The sequence below is a fragment of the Rattus norvegicus genome, chromosome 1, assembly GCF_036323735.1.
Source record: "Rattus norvegicus strain BN/NHsdMcwi chromosome 1, GRCr8, whole genome shotgun sequence".
In the NCBI taxonomy this organism is placed as follows: domain Eukaryota; kingdom Metazoa; phylum Chordata; class Mammalia; order Rodentia; family Muridae; genus Rattus; species Rattus norvegicus.
Window position 1 is genome coordinate 188,998,157 of NC_086019.1, and position 21,199 is coordinate 189,019,355.

Here is a 21,199-nt window from a genome sequence, read left to right on the forward strand (position 1 = left end):
TATCACAGACAGAAATTGAGCTGAGAAGAGGAGTCAGCAGGGAAGAATGCCTAACAAACAACTTGAGGTTATGAGTTCAAATCCCCATCACCTACATAAAAGTTGTTCATAACCATGCAAACAAACACCTATAAATGTGCACAGTGGAAGACAGGAACAGTTGAATTGGGGAGTGAGAGTAGGGTTGGTTGGCAGAAAGCCTAGCTCCAGATGGCATTCAAGACCCTATCTCATAGAAATAAGGGCTGGAGAGATGTCTCAGTGGTTAAGAGCACTAACTGCTCTTCCAGAGGTCCTGAGTTCAAATCCCAGCAACCATGTGGTGGCTCACAACCATCTGTAATGAGATCTGATGCCGTCTTCTACTGTGTCTAAGACAGCTACAGTGTACCCATATACATCAAAAATAAATCTTTTTTTAAAAAGAAATAAGACAGAAAATAATAGACTAGGACATCTGACATTTTCCTTTGGCCTCTGTGTGCACAAGTAAACATTTCACACATACATGCATGTGCACACTACACATACACACATGCATACACCACACACATGTATGTATACACTACGTATAAATACTACACATATATGCATATACCACATACACATATGCACACACTACACACATATGCATATACCACACACAAACATACACACACACACTTACACACACACACACACACACACACACACACACACACACGCACATGTGTAAAAGCAAACAGTAATCTTCTCATGGTTCTGTATTCTGGAATTGCAAGTCCAATCTGTCAGGCAGGCTTAGTTTCTCATGAGGCTCTAGCTGGCCATCTACCCCCAAATTCTTATGTGGCCTTTCTTCCTTGTGGGCATCTCTTGTGTCTATGTACCCTGATTTCCCTTTTCATAGAGAATCTAGTCTACTCAGATGGGGCTTCAAGCTAATGAACACATTTTAGTCGAGCAATTTCTTGTAAGTCTTCTTGTCCAAGTTGAAGAGCGTGCTGAGTGCTGTGAGCACTGTGGTGAAGGCTGCAGAGAGGGAGGGAATTTCAGGAGACAGGCCTGTCAGCCATGCTTCCTTCCTTTCTCTTTCCTTCCTTCTTTTCCTCTTTCTATTTTCCTTCCTTGGCCTCATCCTCCTCTTCGTCCTTCTCTGTCTCTGCCTGCCTTTTTATTTCTCTTTGTCCTTGTCTGCCAGTCTCTGTCTCTGTCATTCTTCCTCCCTTTCCCTCCCTTTCCCCTTTGCCCCCCACCACCTCTATTTTACATCCCTCCCTTCAAACCAGTTATAAAATCAGGGAGTCACAGCAGCCTTTGAAGGCAAGGTGCATGTATGTTCACCTTCAGACCAGAATCACAGCCTGAGGAGAAGAAAGGGGTGGGCATTGAAGGGGAAAAGGATACATTCATTCCCGATCCTTTGGCCATATAATTCTTTCTTTCTTCCTCACTGTATTAGTCTCACTGTCATTTTAATAAAGTGACTCGAGGTTATGAGAGAAAAGAAGTCACCATCTCATGTCCTTTGAGCTCCCTGAGGGATTATGGGATTTTACATAATTAAATATGAGCCGTGTAATATCCCTCCCTCCTGCCTAGGTAGACTGTCTATCACTCTCTCGCTGTTTCTCAGCACCTATTTCAAAGTGGAAAATGCGATTCAGTATGAAAATTGCCTCTTTCTATACCTTCCACCCCTTGCCCCAAGTTTCTTCTACCCACATCCTACTGCTATTCTGTGCTGCTCAGTCCCAAGTCCAACCACCTGCCTCTGAACCCATAGCCCCTCAGCTGAGACCTGGGTTTGGGAAGGCAGGCTACCTGGGCTCAACATCATGTATCCAAGCCTCAGCTGCTCTGTGAAATTTGGGATAAACTTGAACCATTTTCTTGACTATTTCTCTCATGCAATGGTATTAAAAGTCCTGGGATGGCTGATACTGTAAAGCATGTTAGCAATTAGGAAATGCTTTGCAGATCTTACCAATGGGCATGGTAAGAGTAGTGGTGCTGAAGGGTGACAGTTACCCATGGGAACTCATCGTGTCAGGGGCTGCTGGCTACTCTTCCCCAAAGACATCCTTCTGCTCCTCAGTGTCACTGGGGGACTCTGAAGTAACCCTGAAGAAAGCCTTGGGGCAGATGATATGAGAAGAGATGGTACAGATAATCTCGGGAATCAGCCTTCACTGTCTGGGCAAGAGTAAAAGAATGAAGCAGACCAAATATTTATTCTTTTAAAAAAATTAGGGCACATAGGTATTAGAGATTATCTTTCAAACCCCACCTTACAAAAGTGTGACCCTGCTAAGGGAGATGCCCTATAAGCGGAGTACCCCAGCACTCAGAGAAAACTCTGGGGTTTGCTCCTACAGCAGATGCCTGTGTTGAGCTGACAGTCCCTCTGGCTGAGGGCTCCCTGAAGACAGTTCCAAAAGTGGGAATCATCCTTCTGTTCCTTCTCCAGCCACACCAAAATGCTTCAAGCACCCTCAACCAAGTGGAAAGTGTCTGTGCATTCACAACCCAGAGCTCCCTAGGAGGAGCACCTGTGCTTCCCTGTCACCTGGGGAAATTGTCACACAGGGTTTCCCAGCGGACCCTTTGTCCACCGTACAGTTAGCAACTTTCTGACACTTGTATGGCTGGTCTCTTCCTATTTCGGTCTCACTTTCCTTTTGCTCCCAGTGTTCCTGGAATCTGCCAGCCATGTGAACCAGCATCCAAAGCCTTGCCTCGGGATCTGCTTCTGGGACTCAGACTGACACAGCAGCTATCCAACTCTCTGAAAATAGCCCTCTTCAATACCCACAACAGCCAATTATCCTATTTCATCTTGCATACCTTCAGCAATAGGGAGCTTATCACATCCCGAGTTAGCCCAATCCTTTCTTAGACTGCTTTGATCATTACAAATTAGACTACAATTTCTGCCTTTATGATCATCAGCCATCCATCTCAGTTCTGCAGCCGTCAGCAGGTCTTGTATGACATCACTCCAACTCTCTTTGGTACCATGGTCCTCCTCTTGGTCAATAGCTGGTTTTCAATGCAGTAATGAAGCAGATACAAGATTACAAGTGGGCTCTGGCCTGCTAAGAGCAGGACAGCAGCAGCAGCAGAAAAAGGAGGAGGAGGAAGAGAAGGAGGAGGAAGAGGAGAAGGAAGAGGAGGAGGGGGATAACCCCTCCTTTGTCCTGCATCTACACATTTCTTTAGTGTTACCTACCTTGGATTTGTTCCATCAGAGAATATGGCAGACTCCAAGTAGGAGTCTTTGAACATGTGGTCAATCATAGATGGTCAGAGCCAGCATAGCCTGGAATGCCCATCAGTTCTGGGACCTGTAGAAGGAAAGGAAGCAAGTCATGGTCTGCAGCATGATCTGTGTCCAAAGCACAGACAGTCCTCCTGGAATCATTAGAAGTGATATCTCCACCAAGCTGTACCCATTCCCCATTTCACCATTCATTCTCTCTCTCTCTCTCTCTCTCTCTCTCTCTCTCTCTCTCTCTCTCTCCCTCCCTCCCTCCCTCCCTCCCCCCTTCCTTTATACTTTCTGGGTTCTGGTAACCACCCTTGCATCCTCTACTTTTCAATCAAGGTTCCACAAAGAACTGAGAACACACCGTATTTGTCTTTCTCTGCCTGGCTTATTTCATTTAACTCAATGCCCTCCAAGCCCATACTTGTCACTGCAAATGACAGAACTTCATTACTTTTATAGTTGAATAATGTCCCATTGTGTACAATACTGTGAAAATTAAGTCTTTAGGAAGAAATAGAGGATGAGAATCAAGATGAGCTCAAATGCTTGAAAAGCTTCATGTAACCTGGGAGGCAGAGTCTCTCTCTAATCTAACTACATGGTGATATGAATACAGGAGAATGTAGACTACAGGATTCAAGATAGCGATTGTGTAGTTAAGGCTAGGAAGGATAGTAAGATAGGGACTGTGTAGCTAAGGATACGAAGGCGAAAGGGGGTTAAAGGAAGAATGGGGAAGTTTGCTGTTTTTGAAACTGCAGTCTTGTTTCCTTTTGAAACCACCAGGTGTTGGGAGTCAGGGTCAGCTGCTTTTCCTCAGCAGCTCTGAGCTCTGTTTTGGGCCTTTGCTTTGGGGGGTGGAGTTCTTTACATGCTTCATCTCATTTATCTGCTCTTCCACCAATGGACACAGCTTGGGTCCATATTTTGTCTATTATAATTCTGCAGTAAACATGAGTGTACCTATGATATTGACATGCTGATTTCATTCCCTATGAATGCATCCATGTGGGAGTTGCCACTAGACTTCAACACGTCTGCTTTTCATCTTCCCTGACAGCTCAAGGTAGGAAGCCCACTGTATAGTTGGACCTGAGTCACATCTTTTTATGTCTCTAAGTTCAGTATCAAGACCAAAAGTTAAAAACCCTATAACAGACAGGCTTTCTTCCCTTGTCTTCCAGAATGATAAACTAGGGTTTCTTTACTTCTCACTTGTATTTTCTAACAGAGAAAATCACTGGTAAAAAGTCAAAATAGTTGCCATATAAGAGATAAGGATACAGGACTAGGATCATCAGTTAGTCCTGCTCAAACCTGCCAAGGGCAGAAAGTAAAAATAGGAATGTACCTTTCTTGACTCTCTTGCAGCTAGGATTTAACCATGTCATTCCATTTTGATTGATGGTTCATAAGGGAACACCAGCTAGTGGTCACCAGAGACCTTGATTCTTGCAGAGAAAAAAGAAACAAAGACAGGTACAGAGACAGGACAGAAAGAGGAATATGCTAGAATCATCATTGATCCTCCCCTCTCCCACATTAGAACAAATCTGGACAAGGACCTGAATGCTCCTTTCAGGTCCTGAAAGGAGACATGGTTAATACACTAAACATAGTGCAGCAGAAACATGCAAAACCCTGAGTCCTGAGTGTCGCTGATGAGTTGCATTTCTTTTTCCAGATATGAAAGAAAAGAGTAAACTTCCCTAATGTTAGGTCACTCTTATTCCTTACAGATAAAAACATTTTGAGAGACCAAATCTTTTAAGTTTGGACTCCATTTTAGAGAACTTGATCTAAGTTTGAACTTGGGTAAATTAACAGGCTGCTTAGCATCATTTTCCAAGTTACTCCCCCAGCCCCAACAAACCCGAGCCTAGGTCCAGTTTCTAGGCTAACCCCAACAAGACCTGACTCTTCAGGTTAATCTTTCCCAACAAATCCATCATCTCCAGGTTAATCCCCAACAAGTTTGGCCCCTGCCTAACAACGACCAATGCAGAGGGAAACAGAAGTTAAGTTTATGGTTTGACTCCCAGCACCAGCCAATGATGCTAAAGACCACAGTAGTTCTCCAATTAGATGCTTGCCAGGCTACACACACACACACACACACACACACACACACACACACACTACAAAACTATAAACAAACAGAAAAAAACTACAAGGGATAGATCAGTTGTCCAGTTCTCAACACATGAATGTACTATATATTAAATATTTCATGTGTATTAACTAGTTTTATTTTTACTTAATCATTTGAGAAGAAAATTATAAAGCCAATGAGAAATTAACATTTTTCCTCCCCCTTCCCACGGTATCACTTCTTCTACTTAAATAGAGCCTAATTTTGCTCCAGGTCCGACTGTGGACATACACCATCCACCACCAAGCACAGTGCAGAATCCTTGGACAGATGTTTCCACCAAGGTTGTTGCCCCAACCTTAAAGCTCTAAGACCAGCTTAGAAATGAGGTAGTAAAATTATAGGCTGACAGAAGTCAGAGTTTATTCTGCCTTCATTACCTAAGCAACTCACTTCATGACTCACAGCTACTGCGAAACCAAAGCTGTGATGCACGCCCAGGTTCTGTTAGACTTTTAGAACCTTGACTTGCATCTCACTACCTGTGTCCAAGAAGTTGAAAGGCTGATGGTATTCATGGACCTGAGAAAATGGAAGATAATCAAGATGCTCACACTGTATGAAGATTCTCTGGTAGAGCTGGTAATTTCTAGGAGTGCCCAGCACGTAACCCCCAACACACGGATGCTCAGAGCCGCCTGGTGTTTTTCACATCCTGATATATGTGGAGCGAAATGCCAGAGCAGAACTTGATGAACACTCCTGAGACACTGATTGCCCTCAGGACATGCTGTGCATCAGAGCAATGACAGGGCCCTGGTGAAGTGCTACAGGGAGGCTGGCTTGACCCTGCTCTTTAAACACACTGTCCTCTACACTGAGAAACAAGCAACAATTTCCAGATGTACCAAGGGCTAGTGCAGGATACAGGAGAAGGCTCGGTTTCTGGAAGAGCCAGGAGATGCTAATATTTCTGAGGTCACATTAATTTCCCTCCATTTACACAAACTGTGGCCACTGCCTTGGAGTGTTCATGCTCCACGAGAACCTGGGATCACAAAGTGAAGAGATGGTCCCACAGAGTATGTCCCCTGGTGCTCCAGTGTTTGTGCCTCTCCTCATTCAGGTATATGGGGAGGTGGGAGGGGGAAGGATTATGCATTTGCAATGGCACAGTCTTGTAATCGACACCAATATCAGCAACCAGCACTATATAAACACCATTGCAGGCACTTTGCCCAGGAATGGATGGGATTTAGGCCACTAAATTCCCACACTAACCCAGAGAAAAAAGACCCACGATTTATCCAAACACCTCAGACTTAGCAGAGCTACGAATTCTCCTATGTCAGCTCATCCAACTTCAAACTCCGTTATGCTTTTATTGTTAAACATTGAAAAAAATCCCCAGGGAGAAAAAACTCATATAACATGCTGAAAAAAAATCAGATGGAAAAAAATCTACACCTCAAATGACCTCAATTATTTTTACGGAGAGGTGGGAGAAGACTAAATCTGAATGGGATACGCAGTGCCCGCCGCTGAGGTCTTTGGAGACTCTGTGGAAGGTTTTTATTTTCCTTTACACACTTCTGTGATTTTTTTCTCTTCTACAATGAGTACACATTACTGGGTTCTTAAATAATAAGCACACATTCTCTTTTATTGAAAATAGATTCTTCTCTCGTATGATACATTCTGACCTCCGTTTCTCCTCCTTCCACCCGTCCCAGTTCCCCATTCCCGCCCCTCTCCCCCAGGTCCATGCCCCTTCTGTTGCCCTGAAGAAAATAATAAGCCTCCAAGAGACAACAACCAAACATGACAAACAAGATACAACAAGACAGGGCAAAATCCCTCGTATAGATACTGGACAGAGTAACCCAATAGGAAGAAGAGAATCCCAAGACCAGGGAAAAGAGTCAGAGACACCCCCTTTCCCACTGTTGGGAGTCCCACAGAAAGACCAAGCTCACAGCCATGCTCACAGGCAGGGAACTTGGTGCAGACCCATACAGGCCCTGTGCTTGATGCTTCAGTCTGTGTGAGTGCATGTGAACCCTGCTTGGTTGACTCAGTGTTCTCCTGGTGTCCTCCATGCCTTTAAATACTAAAGTCTTACCCCTCTTCCTCTGGGTTTGGAAATCAAGAACTGTGCATTTTTAAGCACACAGCATGAGTTACAGACAACCAAAGCTTACAATGTCAGCAAACCCAAGAGAAGAGGAGATCAGGTGTATACCAATCCTACTATGTGTTAGATGTTTAAAATACATTACAGCAGTTCTGCCAGTCCTACTATGTGTCAGATGTTTAAAATACATATGGCAATCCTGCCTGTCAGTGGTCCCCAGAAAAAAGGATTTGCTTTCTGACATCAGAAAAGAAAGTTCAGAGTGGTTAAGACCGCACAGTTATGAATTTCGGGAAAAAAAGACATTTGATTTAACATCCCTGTCCTTTCCTCTACATAGTTCTTCAATGAATCCCACTGGGCCAGAATTCATGATTTCCCTTTAATGGTATATTTTTCCATTCCTGTGAATATGTGGGGTCCTTGAATTTTACCCTAAATCAGATCTACACCTCCTAACCACTAGGAGATACTGGAAAAAGGAATCAGGGTGCTAATTGTTGAATACCCACTTTTGCAATGCTATTCCCCAGAGAATAACTTTCTGGAGCTCACAGGCTTGTTTACAAACCTCTGTAAACATCCCCTCCATGTCCCAGATGCTCTCTGTCAAGCCCATCTGAGACCAGTCTAATGGGACAAGAAAAGTAATAAGAATGGTCAGTGGCTAGTCTGCTCCAAATAACCAGACTATAAAGAGAACACTGTCTTTTATATTCCTACTATGGAAAGTTGCAGTGTGGACAAAGAGATAGTTTACCAACCCCATATGGACCACTCTTCCTCAGCAGCTAACATCATGCCCTATATTTATATTTATTTTATCCATAATTTTCACCAGATTATTTTAAGGCAAACTCCAGACCCTATGCCATTTGAACTTAATACTTCAATGTATGTTATTTATAAATGAACATTTTATGCCTACAGATGATGTTTATCCCACTCTTACAAAATGCTAATGTCATGCAATACTCTATTTAAACATATGGAGTAATATAGACAGAGAGATGTGGGTATCCGGTTTTTTTTAAATAAAAGCTAATACAATACAAGGTTCATCCATTGTATTGGGGTTTTTGTGTTTTCCACATACCTGTAAATGAAAACATACTTTGGGTTCAAGAATAATATAGGCCAACATCAAGAATGAACATTTTTTGAGAGTGGAAAAGGCCACTATTAATAAACTACAAGGACAAACTACCTCTAAGCTGCAGCTGTCTGGGGGACAATGTGTGGAGACACCCTGCCCTTCAGCCCACTGACTCATTAGAGCTCTGTCAGGTGCCTGGTGAAGTGAGGCTCAATCTCAGGCTTGTGTGGTTGCTTCTTTATGGGGCTTTTCAGCGCCCTTCTACCCTTCAACTTCCCATAAATGAAACTTCCAATAGGAAGCTCTCAGGCTGACCTGCATATGGTTCTAAATGAGAGCTGTTTTGCTGTATCAGCTCCTCCCTACTATGTAGTGCAAAATTGTTGACTTCGTAGGAGAACATAAGTGTTTGCTTCTTGAATGTTAAAAATTGGTGTCCCATTTGGGAGAAGTGAGTAATTAATAGTGCCTTAGCCACAAAAACTGCCATGGCATAGACTCTCATATCCCTTCTTAACATCTCTTGCTATGGCCCTTCATTCATGGCCTCTAAGCTCCCCTTGGGCACCAGTAAAGGGGGCAACAGAGCCCTACTAATAAGATAATCTAAGCACTTGGGAGGCAGAGGTAGTCAGATCACTGTGATTTCAAGGCCAGTCTGGACTACAGAGTGAGTTCCAGGACAGCCAAAGAAACCCTGTCTCAGAAACAGCACATTTTGGGTTCATACTTACTGGCTATTTAACTTGGGAATGCCATGAACCTTGATGGGATATCCTCTCAATAAAGTGAAGAGAATGATAAAGAGTGGGCAAGTCGGGTGATGACTAACAGAGCAGAGAGCCACATCTCATACCTAGGATGCTCTCCGTCGATGATAGTCTCAGTAAATGATAACCTCGCCCTCACAAGCTGCAGGTAGAAGATCTTGTCACAACTGCTACCTGGCCTCTGCTGGGGAGCCTGGGCTACTGACAGGGTCCACAGACTTCAGTGAGAAGTTCAATGATAGGAAATAAAGATAGAGAAGTCACACAAATACACAAGCACACACACATGTTTATACACAAATATATGCATGAACACAGCATAAACACATACACATACATGTACACATATGTAGAATACACTGCATAAATATATATACTCATGCATGTACACACATTCATGTATACATATATAACGAAACCACATACACACATACATACAAACACATACACGTGTGCACATATATACATACATATAAACATACATACACATATGCATGAACGCATGCATACTCACATACATACATATTGTGTTGGCTAGTCTTTGTCAACTTGACACAAACCTATATCTGATAAGAGAGAATCTTTTTTTTTCTTTGCTTTGGTTTGGTATCTCTATTTCTTATTACTTTTCTTATTTTGAGATTATAATATAAACATCATTTCCCCTTCTCTCTCCTCCCTCCAAGTCCTCTCTCCTTGCTCTCTTTCAACGTCATGGTCCCTTCTTTCATTAATTGTTTTTACATACACACACACACAGACAGACAGACACACACACACACACACACACACACACACACACACAGAGAGAGAGAGAGAGAGAGAGAGAGAGAGAGAGAGAGAGAGAGAATTAGAAACTCATTGTGCATTCAAAGTCAGATCAGGAAGCCATTCCTCACAGATTCCTTCTTTCACCCTCACCCTGACTCACCCTCCGCCATGTTGATTCCCATCACCTCATGCCCCACCCCCAGCATATCCTGTTTCAGATGTGGAAACAAAACACTCGAGCAGCTAAGAAGGCTGTCAAGGAAGCATGACAGTGTGCTGACTTCCAGCACAGAATTACAAGTGCAATCATACCTTCCTTCTGGGTGAGAAACTCATCTTCTGGCTGCTGAACAGAGTAGCTGGATACTGGGAGAGAAAGCCCTTTAATAGTTGCTTGTCTTTAAATCTTGCCCTAAATGGTATCATTTCTTTTAAATCGACTAAGCGACTATGAATAATTAGCAATTAATAATTATTATGCCTCATTAACTTAATAAAGGATTATATCTTTATAGAAAATTCCGAGCTGATTGGAAATGAAAGTTAACCCATGCTTTATGGATTTCTCTGGAGTGATCTGCCCTTCAGGGCAGGTGCCCTGAGTCTGAAAAATGCTGCTCACCTGGGGTAGTTTTCCCAAACCTCCGATCTCTAACTCAACAAGACCAAGAGAATCATATCCTGAGCCCAAACCTACAAGAAGCCCAATGTCTAATCAAACACAGGTCTGGGGAAGCAAAATGCACTAAGAGTCCAGTTAATAGCTCACTAGGGGTGTCTGCTGTGGCCCAGAACTCAGCATCCCTGGGGGAAGCAAGGGAAGTCTCAGAGAGCTGCAATTTGCACACTGGTCTTTTTGGGAAGATAAACACAGGGCAGGCTGCCCTTTGCCCGGGGAGAAAGAGCTAGGGAGAAAATGTCTCAGAGCTCCTGTGACTGGCCCTAAGCTCAGGGAGTTTTCCTCCACCCACAGCCAGCTCTAGAGCTGCTGTTCCCCTTAGTTGGGCTAACGGGGGACACCCCCATTGTAGCAATTCTTTGGTGGGGGGGATAGATTTGCTGCTTCTATTTTGTTTCCTATTGAGACAGTTACTGTAACTTAGCTGGTCTCAAACTCCTGGGCTAAGGAAGACCTTGAATTCCTCATCCTCCCATTCAGTTATGGTTACGACATTAGTGACTTTTAAATGTACGTTTGCAACAAGGCTCCACTTAAGTAGCCAAGGCTAATCTGAACCACCCTTTTTGGTCTAAGCTGGCCTAGAACTCACAGAAAAAAGAGCCTGCCTTTGCCACTACTGCAGGAACTAAAAGCCTGCACCAAACTGCCACCACATCAGGCAGAACAGTCCTAATCTCACCAGGGAGTGAGTTCTGAGAACCAGAACTGATGGGCTCCGCCCTCTGCTTGTGAGACAGGAGGAGGAAGAAGCCTGTGACTACCCCAGGCCCTGCTCTTCCTCCTCCTTGCAGGATGATGGAGCAAAATGCTACAGCAGAGAGAAATGGACCCCTCAGTTTTGGACGTGTAGGGTCTTAAATTCTGTTCTGTCATGATGAGCACAAATGGACTAAGGCATGTGTCCTCTTCTCCAAGCTGGCCACGTAGACAATCGGGACTCATAGCAGACCTGTCAGACCCTGGCCACTGGTGAAGTTGATGAAGGAGCACTAGCCAGCCAGAGCATGGCAAACGTGACCCTGGCAGGCTTTGCTCTTCCCTCACCCCCTCACACTTGCTAAAACCACTAGTTACATCCTTAAAGCTAGCCGCCCAGGTCTATTTCCTTATTTGGTTGCTTCCTCCCTCTGAGGCTGACTGCCAAGATGCAGTTATCAAAGTATTAAAGTCAAACAATTAAAAGCCCCCTTTGGCTACCCTAATTAACCTGTCTAAGCAAAATTAAACCCTCATCCTAATACCTATCCCCTTTTACATTCATAAACTGCCATTTGCCTATGGGCCACATCTGTCTCCTCTCTATCCGAAAGCAATCCTTTCCCTCTGGGGTAAATTATCTCTTCCTGTTCTCCCTGGTTCCTTTTCCTCTCTTCCTTGTCCTCTACCTCCTATTTTTGTCTCCTATTCCCTGCCCCTTGTCCCTCTGGGGCAAATAAATTGACTTTGTGCTGAGACAAAGGTCTTCTCAGTTGATACTCATCAAGTTGTAACTCGACAGCCATGAGCTTTTGGTTTGGGCGTTGAGAAATCTTCTTGGTTTTGGTCTTTGTCTCAAAATATTGACTTGTCAGATGGGCACCAAATAAATACCTTGAACAGATGGCACATGGTCCAGACCACAGCAGCCTCTCCATCTTGACTCCTGTCTTTCATGGAGAGCTCACTTGCATGGAGGCCCACCCACACAAGAATGTCATTATCACACCCCAGGTTCTTTGTGTGTGCCTTGCTCATTGCTGATACATATTTCCTGAAATCCCCGCATAGCAGCCCATTCTTCCGTGATCACCCATTCTTACAAACATCCCAGCTTTGCCCCTAATCCTGCTTCCCTCACTCCCTGGGACATCCTTGTTACTAACGCACTCTACTTATCTATGTCCTCACTTCCTGTTCCTCTCCTGCTGAAAACATGTCCCCACAGGACACGCTCCTTGTTTAACAAGATAGCCTTAAGACTGAAGGAGTATGTGTAATTGGTAGAGATTAAATATAAATGCATTGAGTTCATGAATAAAAGGATATGTAAATAAAGAATTCCCCATCACCACAGGGACAGAAAACTATCAACAGATGCTCTCTTGACCGCAGAAGATTCTATGCAAAGGAAAGAAATCAGGAGCTCAGCTTCCCTGCTTTTATTTTATTAAGATTCTCAACCTATCGAAAGCAGCCACAGGTGCCCTTTTAAAATGTATATGGCCAGCAAAATGATAGTAAATTAAATGATTAATTAATGTTTATTACAGACAGCATATTAGCCTGAAGTTAGAGTGATAGCCTAATCGTCTTGCTATCTTGTTGACACAGGCTGATAGCACAGTCTTGGGTATAAACAGGCTGCTCTCACCCATCACTTAATAAACTCTGATGGGAAACAGGCTGAACCAACCCCAACACAAACAAGTCAGTATTCAGAGGCCCAGGCTACAAATGCCCACTTCACCATTCTTACACATAAACTGGTGTTGGTGAAGAGTAAAGCAGAAGAGAAGGAGAAAGCCTGGGCTGTTTCCCACAATCCAGTGTTTCCTGGGTAAGCAGGGCAGCTGAGGGAACTGTGCACTCTGAAGCTCATGCCCATACAAACAGATTCTCTACCTCCCTCTGCTTCTCCTTCCCCTCACCCCGCCTTCAATCCATCAGCAAGTCAGGATGGCCATGGCTCTAGTGTGCTAGAATCAGCAGATCCTCTCCCACCAAAGCAACTGAACAGATAAAAGTTATTTTTCAGAAACAAAAATTCCACTCAAAGTCCTCCCAAATTGTACTAAGGTGCACAGTCAACTGAGAAGCATTAGTTTAAGAAAATCCAGGAGACCTTAGACTATGGTACGCCTGTGATTCTAATCCCCAGCTCCACTCCAGAGAGCTGTACCTCATCTGTGTAACCAAGGAGGCAGGGCCTCTGTTTCAACTCCTGATTAGGGATGTACGATGTTCAACAACAACAAAATATGCATTCCTTAGAACACAGCCCCCTAGTTATTAAGGACACAGGAACATATATGGATACATAAACATATTATACATGTAGATCGTAATGCCAAACCTATCACCTTCAGAATATATCTGACAATAACATCACAAAGAAGTTGGGCAGAAACGAAGTGTCAAAATAAGGGAACAGTATCAGATGAGTCAACAGAATAAAAGAGGTGGGGAAAGCAAAACCAAGCAGTAAGGAGGCTGACTCAGCAGTCTCCATGAGCATGTAATTGCTCCCCTCAGTCTCTCGGTTCCTTTAAAGTGATTCTATCAAGTAATAATTAATTGCCAATGCGTTCATAGTGTACAGAGCATGAAATGAAGAATAGTAATACTACAGAGTTGGTGGATAGAGGAACGCATATCGAGGCTTCAGGTAGGAGTGGGGCAGACCAAGGTGTGTGTGAGCACAGTCACGGTACACTGTATGTACATCTATGAAATTCTCCAACTTAAGAGAGCTAAGAAAAAGTATGAAGTATTTATATTCCATTGCTTCTGAATCACCATACATCTGAAGTAGTATATAAATACTGAGCTCTATACAGCAACTAAAATATTGAGTGTTGAAAGAATAAAAAGTCAGCCCCAGGAAAAACTCATTTCATATAAGAACGTCTGTGATGAAGGACCAGAAGAGCGCACACATGTGAGACAAGCAGTGAAAACACAAAAGAGTAGAGCTATTGTCCCAGACAGTAATAGCATTAAGTGAAATTTATCACACAGCACAAATGAATACCAAAGACTCTCACCCAGCCAAGCCTGGGCAGCCTACAGAAGACATGGTTACATTCCCAGAAACAAATGGGTGGAAAGACCAGAGAGAGAGGAAGGGATATAGCCCAGTAGTAGAGCACTTGTTCCACCTTAGTTCCCTGGGAATGCAAAATAAAAAGAAAGGCATGGATAGGGAAGGTCTCATAAGGCCCTGCCACCAGATGAAGAGCTACAGCCAATTAGTGGCTGCTGAAAGGGTAATATCGTCAAACAGTTTCTCAAGAAATGAGACCCCTGAGAGATTATCTAATCCTAAGTGGTCAGCCATAAACACACACACACACACACACACACACACACACACACACACACACAGAGAGAGAGAGAGAGAGAGAGAGAGAGAGAGAGAGAGAGAAAATTCTATATAGATTCAGCAAGATAGATAAAAAATAGATGATAGATAGATAGATAGATAGATAGATAGATAGATAGATAGATAGATAGATCATACATACATAACAATAATAAAGAAGATAAAGAAGAGGTACTGAATATGAAAGGGAGATGAGAGAGGTGCAAATTAGGTAAATATAGTATTTATGTATGAAATTCTCATTCTTTATTTAAAAAGAATATACTACACATATGCATAAGAAACCAAAACCAAAACTTCTTTACTAGACATATTTCAAAGTGCTGAGATGGCCATTAACCTATATGTATTTTAGAAAAACAGAATAAGGAGGCAAAAAACAAGCAAAATGAAAGGAAGAAATAATGAGTTCCCATGCACAGCTGCAGCCTCCTTGGCTCACTCTCAGTGATGGACAGAAGAACTAAGAAACGGACCAGTGAGGATGTGTAAGATCTGGAAAGCTCGGGAAACCAAAAGTCCTGCATCCCAGTAGCTCTCCTGCCAGCAAGATTGGATTCTTCCCAAGAGCCTCATGCTAACCCCTAGAAAACAGCCCAGTGAGCTGAACCAGGATTGACACCAAGCAGAGAGGGGTCTTTGCAGAACAATGGGTAGAATTAAAAGCCAGCTGCAGTTGAGAATTTGCAGAATCCACAAATACTTGAAAAGTTGAAAACATTCTCTCACATGATGAATGGTTCAAAGAAGAAATCACAAGGAGATAAAGAAAATAGCTTCAGATAAATGAAATTAAGATTGCAACATACAAGAATGCACAGGGCGTGTTGCTCACAGGAAAGCATAAGCTGAAAAGTGGAGAAGTCTAAAAGTCAGTCAACTGACCTCCTACTTCTAGAAGTCAAAATTTAAAAAAAAAAAGAAACTAAAAGAAACCTGGAAAGATTCAAGTGTACACACAGAGCCATGGGCTAGAACAACAGGGAGAATATGAAGGAAACCATACAATATTCTCAAAAAAGAGTGAATATATTTTTCAGCTAGACTAACCTTGAAAGGAAAGAGAGAGAGAGAGAGAGAGAGAGAGAGAGAGAGAGACAGACAGACAGACAGACAGACAGACAGAGACAGAGACAGAGACAGAGACAGAGACAGACAGACAGAGAGACAGAGACAGACAGAGAGACAGAGAGAAAGAGACAAAGAGATGGGACTCAGATAACTAAAGCTAGGGATGACAGGAGCTGTCAGATATAAAGATGGTAAGAAAATGCTAAGGATGCTACCGCACCAAAATACTCCTTCATTTAGGTGAGGTAAACAAATTCCCAGAAATACATCCAATACTCAAAAGAAATACAAAGCAAAATGCCCACCACGGATTAATGGGTAAACAAAATTAGAAATTTCCATGTAACAGAGTACTACTCCACAATAGAGAAATTAGGGACTTCAAGCATGGAGACGCCCTCCCCTAACTCTAGCACTCAGAAGCCTGAGGCAGAGTTCAAAACTTTGAGAGCAGCTTAGGCTCCATAGCAAGTTAGGACCACCCTGGGCTACAGAAGTGAGGCTGAACTTCTACATTGTAAAGGACTAATACCTCTTATCAGACGGGAGAGCATGAAACACCATCCCAGGGATAGAAAGCAGTGACGCACCATCATCTTCACAGTTCACTAGCATAAAATATTTATCCGAGGCATCAAGACTCAGAACCCAGGTTACTGTTTGCTTAGAAGTCAGAGAAAGTTGACCATGAGTAGGGTGGGCACTGATGGCTCTGTCAGCTCTTCGTTATTGTCACAACCACCTGAGAAAATCAACTTATTAGGTTCCCTCTTATACTCCATGATCACTTGGCTCTCTCAACCTTGGAGAGGCTGAATGTCACAGCAGAGAGCACAGGGCTGAGCAGAGCAACCAGGAAGCAGAGGAAGCTGGAACGAACTGTCTATGCCCCAAGCAGTTGTCTACCAGTCACCTGCACCATCCAAACCTCCTTAAGTTTCAACCAGCTCCTAAAATAATGCCAGCATCTAAAGACCAAATCTTTAACACGTGAGTGTCACTGGGACATTCGTATTAAAATCACAACTACTGATGGGTGTGAGGTGACTCTCAGTGCAAACAGAAATACTTAAAACTTAGATTGTTCTTGGTTTTTGACAGCTTTGAGAATACACTTGTAAAATATTGAATAATTCTGTTTATGTAGATGAATTGGATCTTGTGTGAATTGTATTTCTCCTTTACTTTCAAATCAGAAAATCATGGCCCTAGGCCAAAGAGTTCTGTGTGCCCCAAGGCAGGAGCCTGGGTCCTCTGTCTGCCTAACAGAATCTTCGCTGGCTGCAATGCAGAGTCTGAGCGGAGCGAATAAGAATCCTGTCCACTGAGGCAGACTTGCTGTTGCTAGGTGAACAAGTTCCAGCCTCAGTTTCCTCATCTATAAAGGACTATGATGCTGAATTTTGGCTTGATGGTTAGAAATATGAGTGGCTGTATATGAAGTATCCAATACGTTGCAAGGCATGTGGTAGCACGTGCTTTTAATCCTAGTACCCAAGAGGCAGAGGCAGAGGCAGAGTCAGGTGGGTCTCGGAGTTCAAGGCCAGCCTGGTCTACAAAGCAAGTTCTAGAACAGCCAGGGCTGCATAAAGGGGAGGAAAGGTAATAAAAGTATTAAAATCAGTAATGCATAAAGGACGTGATTCTGGGTGTTAGGGGCTTATTTTCCAGCTGTCAATAAATACTATGGTTCTTAGTATGTTTTATGGATTGAGTGAGTGAATGAATGAGTGAATGAATGAGTGCCCCCTGGGAGGCCTGATTCCTCCTGAGAACAAATGTGATGTGTCAAAATACCGAGCAGCATGAGAAATAACTCTTGAGATGGAAAGTCTAGAGAAATAAACATTTTCAGTTGTTTTGTTTTCTTAGAGAATGAAATATGAGCAAGACAGATGGGAAAGAATGTCCAGCCTCAACTTCAAGCATAAATAAGGTATGACAAAGAGTGAAAGTGTCAAGCCATGAATATTTAAGCGGAGAAAGTGTTGTGGGCAGATAAGTCCAGGAAAGTTACCTCTCTGGGACTTCTTCCCTTGATGAGAGGCAGTGAAGGATGATGACCAGGCCAAAGATCTGTTATCTCCCAGATCTCTCTGCTAATGTGGAATATACACAAAATGGCACTCTTGCTCATGTGTGTTGGGAGAGGGGGAGGGAAAGCCAATGAATTTATTTGACTTCACCCTCTGAAGCCACTGAGAATAGGTCCCCTTTTATTATGAACTCTCAACAACAAATCTGAGGCTGGTATTTATTATCGATCCCTGTCACCAATGAGACAACAGTTTCCATGAAGCTGGTGACATGCTTAAGGGTTTGGCCTTAGCTGTTTGACAAATGCTTCTTAATTGCTATAATAAGTGTCTCTTCTTCCTAGTGCTAAGCACTAACACTCATACTCTGGAAGGATGAGGTGAAAGCTCAGAAGATGGACGACTCACCCAAGGTCACACCACTAACCCCTGAACCCAGGCTCTACAGCTCAGCTTCTCCTGGTAGTAGCAAATCAGGGTGCCCATGCATGTCTGTTGGGATATCCACTCACATCTGTCAAGCTGCCTGTCCATGTGTGTTGGGGTATCCACCCACTCCTATTGGGATACCTACTTACATAGTTGAGGTGTCAACTCATGTAGATTGGAATATCCATCCACATCAGCTGGGACAACCACCCATGTCTATTGAGTTATCCATACACATTGTTCTAGTTTGATTTCTGTTGCTTTGATACAACACTAACCAAAACCTGCCTGGGGAGGAGAGGGTTAAATTTGTCTTACAAGTTACAGGCCAACAAGGAGGGAAGCTGAGGCAGGAACTCAAGGCAGGAATCCAGAGCAGTAACATGAGAAACCATGGAGGAATGCTGCTTACTGATTTGTTTATTCTAACTTGCTCAGCTTGCTTTCTTACATAGACCAGGCAAGGCCCACCTATCTAGGTATGGTAACATCCACAGTGGGCTGAGCCCATCAATTATTGGTTTAGAAATATCTCATAAACATGGCCACAGGTCAATTAGCTCTAAACAGTTTCTCGGTTCCGCTTCTCTTCTCCTAATGGCTCAGGGTTGTGTTAACTTGGAAGCTAAATCTATGATACATTTCTACAGGATACCAGTGCATCCACACCTACTGTAGCAAGTTTTCACTTCTACTGGAGTTTCCACTCATGTCTATTGGTATACCATTCACATCTATCAGTACAGTCATGTCCACTTAGTTCCAAAGCATAACCTTTGCTCTGATCCATCATTCTATCTTCTAGTGCTATTGTAGACACTAGAGGACCCAACACCTAGGGAAAATGCTTTGACAACAGTTGGAAAATCTTCAGTTCTCATAGGGCTCCAATTAAAGGAATCAGGCAAGTGGAGCAGAGCTGTGAGAAATAGGGTGTGTTAGTTCCAGTTTGAGGAGGAGAGACTTAAATTGGCTCATGGTTTCAGTAGTTTAGGCTCATGGCTGGCTCTGTTGCATTGAGCCTGAGGCAGGAGAGACTATCACAGTAGAGGTTGTTCACCTCAAGGCAGTCAGGAAGTGGAGAGAGACAGGAAAGAACAAGAAACTCTGTTCAAAGCTGTACCCTCGGCAACTTCTTCCCATCAATCTTCATTAACTAATATCTAATTCAGCTATAAATTCACCAGTAAGTCTCTCATTAATGAAATAAACAAAATAAAATACAATCAACTGTCAACAGCACTACCAGCTAGAGACCAAGCCCTCAGTGTACAAATACTTTTGAAAGAGATCACACAACTAATGCTTAACTTGGGGCGCACTGGCATTCATATGCCACAAGCAAAAAGGGGTAGCTGTCATTATCTGTCATGAAGAAGTGGAGACCTTGTTTTGCCTGGTTTAAATGAAGATTCTTCCACATGGTCAAATGAGGAGTCATTTGGAGAAAATTTCCAGAGTGACTGATTCTATCGACAGGAGGCTCAGGACGAGGCAACTGTGAGCTGTGGGGTTCAAGGGTGATCTCCTGGAGAACAGGATGTAGCCCAAGTAAAGCGTTCCTGGGCCTAGAGTAGTTGCAGGCATGCATATGCATATTTTATGTCAATCCACTTATCCTGTACCGTGCTGTGTACATACGCTTTTCTGAAAGTAGCTTTGCTTTTTTTTTTTTTTTTTTCAGCCATGGAACTACAAAGTGAAGTTCTACATCATATAAGGCTTTCAGAGCAATGGTGTTTCAGGGTACATCTCACTAGGGTACATCTAGCTCAACTCTTTAGGAAATTATCCATCTATTGAGTTGATTGTGAATATTAACTCATTCTTTTCTCTGCTAAATCCTACGAGGAATTTTATATAGGGTGGAGAGGTACTATCATAGACACATGTGACTTGACATCATAATGACCCATTACCCAGTGAGTGTCTTGACAATGGGAATGGAGAGTTACTCTAGAAGGTGAAGAATCCCCATTCCATCTAGACTTTACCTCCTAAAGATGTTACAACCTACCTGGAAGAACCAAGCCTTCGATACGTGTACTTTGGTAGGGCATTTAAGATCCAGAAACCATTAGATATTTCTTCCTTATCCAGCATATGCTAAATATGAGGGGAGGGATTCAATTATGAATAGATATCTAAAAATATTGGAAATTGCCCAGAACCAGAGACAGGAAGTATGCTCAGTTGAGAGGTGATATTGTAGGAAGATGATGAGCTCAGCTTTTGTCTCATAGGAACCATTATGAATCTAGAAAAGAAAAAAGCAGAGTAGGAACTGTTCCATACCAGACATAGATGAAAACAAGAAATAGCAAGACTATGTGAGTGGGGTCAGGTGGAGGGAAGGGAGCGGTAGACCACTGGAGATGGGCAAAGGTCGACCACTCAACCACGTTGAAACACAGACAAATGGAAGGAAGCTCTATCATTATTTCCAAGATTCTAAGAATGTATAATGTTAAGATACCATTATTCTGGGTATCCGTGACTCAATAGTCCCTATTATTAAGATTCTCTGAATCTTGTTTTCTAATAGTTGATGAGTTCACCTTTCCAAGTCTCTCAGTGTTGGGCATATAGAGTCTACCTATGCTTGGCTATCCTTCTGCTAGCGTGGGCAGGGCTGAAAAGAAGCATTTGGTACAAAAGGCCACACGCATTTGCTCTGCAATCTGCCTTCCAATTAGACCTGTATTCTCTGCTCTGGCGAAAGAGACAAAAGAAAATGCAGACAGGGCCCTGCTTCTGCTAATGAGTCATTTCCATGGGCAGAGTGAA

At 43.0% G+C, this 21,199-nt stretch overlaps 1 long non-coding RNA gene across 1 annotated transcript; it reads right to left on the reverse strand.

The window, feature by feature from the left end:
* Positions 1–728: 728 nt before the first annotated feature.
* Positions 729–20,831, reverse strand: LOC103695038 (uncharacterized). Its single transcript, XR_001836392.3, has 4 exons — positions 20,430–20,831; positions 3,212–3,326; positions 2,827–3,021; positions 729–1,011 (listed from the first exon to the last, which is right to left on the reverse strand). It is a non-coding gene; the product is annotated as an uncharacterized LOC103695038 (long non-coding RNA).
* Between the last annotated feature and the right edge of the window lie 368 nt (positions 20,832–21,199).